The sequence below is a fragment of the Stegastes partitus genome, unplaced genomic scaffold, assembly GCF_000690725.1.
Source record: "Stegastes partitus isolate 25-593 unplaced genomic scaffold, Stegastes_partitus-1.0.2 Scaffold1871, whole genome shotgun sequence".
Lineage (NCBI taxonomy): Eukaryota > Metazoa > Chordata > Actinopteri > Pomacentridae > Stegastes > Stegastes partitus.
In genome coordinates, this window is record NW_007579602.1 from 81,003 (window position 1) to 82,798 (window position 1,796).

The following is a 1,796-nucleotide window of genomic DNA, read 5'->3' on the forward strand; positions in this document are numbered from 1 at the left end:
CACATATGCTGCATTTTGTCTTTGTGAAGTTGTGCAGCTGAAGCTTCGTCTAAAAACGGAGGAACCGCAGTCAGACTGAGAAATCCAGCAACTCTCAGTCAACATTTCTGTGATTCTTATCAAAGAACCTGCCTGGCGTCTGGAGCTGCTCTCTGGCTCGTGAAGTGTTTGATTCCCTCCTGAAATGTATTCAGCGCGTTTCTGGACGTCTCTGCTGTCATTACACGCCTCGTCTGCTCGCCAGCGTCCTCCGATTTCCAGCCTGCGATGGCATTTGGAAGCGGGGCGAGCTACCGGATGTACGTGTGCACATCCGTGTGTTTTGTGCATCTGTTTGGAGGCTTTTCTCCAAGTGTCTTATTGAGCGGCGCTGATGGCTGCAGAGTGAAGGGTCTGAGGGCGAAGCAGGAGATGGAGGAGGATTGATTCTGGGCTTTAAATAAGCACAGTTCCCTTTCCTCCAGCTGAGTCCACTCGGCACACATCAGCCCCACATGTCGCTCAGCTCACCTGCACCGCCGCAGGCCGCATGTGTGCCGCGCAACCAGGAAACAAACCGCCGAGCAAATCGCCGCCTCCTCGCCGCGTTTCCCCCCAAAACTTTGCAGCGGGCCGGAGCAGGATTAATAATTGATGGTGATGAATTGCGGCGTTCCCTCCTCGGAGTGGCTCATTTGTCCTGTGACGGGTTAAAGCAGCGGTGAAGAATGCAGCATGTGGGCTTTCCCTGTTCGTATGGGCGAGTGGTTCGCTCCGCTCCACCAGCTCGGTGAGGCGCTGCTACATATTCTGCACACCGGGCACTTCTCCGTGTGACAGTTTGATCTCGTGTGAAGGAGGTGCAGCGTTTTTATCAAAGACAAAAGCTGAAATCCTCCAAAGTCGACTGTTGGAACTCTGCAGTGGCTCAAATCGAGCATCTTAAGTCGGTTCCCTTTGTGCGACCACACTGGAAGGAGAAAGTGTGTCAAGTGAAAAAAGGCCGTCGATGGAGGAGACACAAAAATCACGGAAACAGGAGGAAAATGTCACATGAGAAGAAGAAGAAGAAGAAGAAGAAGAAGAAGAGCTGAAGGGAGACGCTGACCATGATCGTAGCTGTTTAGTGAAAAAATGACTATAAATGCAGAAATAAAAACCTAAAGACATGAACAGATTTAAAAGCAAAAACAACCCCACAGATATTTTAAAAATGAAAAAGGAACATAAAATCTGCGTCTTAAAATAAATTCATGTCTTTATGACTGAATTTCTAGATTTTCTTATTTATTTGTGGGTTTGTGCATTTATTTATTTATTTGTGTATTTCCGTTTTTTAAAATTAATTTCAGTATTTCTACATTTATTTATTTCTGTATTTCTAATTTTTTCTTAATTTATTTATTTCTATTTTTTTTTATTGATTTCTATATTTTTGCATTTATTTATGTTTCTATTTTTTAAAAGTAATTTCTGTCTTTCTATGTTTATTAATTTCTATATTTCTTTCTGTATTCATTGTTTTATTTCTACATTTATTTGTGTATTTATGCAGTCATTTATGTATTTCTAAAATTACTTGTTTCTGTTTATATATTTTATTTTTTATTTATTTGTTTATTTATTTTTGTCCGTTTAGTTAGTTATTTGGTTATTAAGTTGATTAGGTATTTATTTATGTATTTCTACATTTATTAGTTTGTGTTTTTCTGCATTTGCTAATTTTTGTATTTCTGTTTTTATTTATTTCCGTATTAACACATTTAATACTTTCTGCATTTCTCTGTTTCTACATTGATTTAAATCAGTGTGTATGT

General features: G+C 40.0%; 1 protein-coding gene across 1 annotated transcript in view; it reads left to right on the top strand.

Moving 5' to 3' along the window:
- klhdc8b (kelch domain containing 8B) overlaps positions 1 to 1,796 on the top strand; it is a 70,397-nt gene that overhangs the window by 45,062 nt on the left and 23,539 nt on the right. The gene's annotated exons all lie outside the window — the stretch shown is intronic.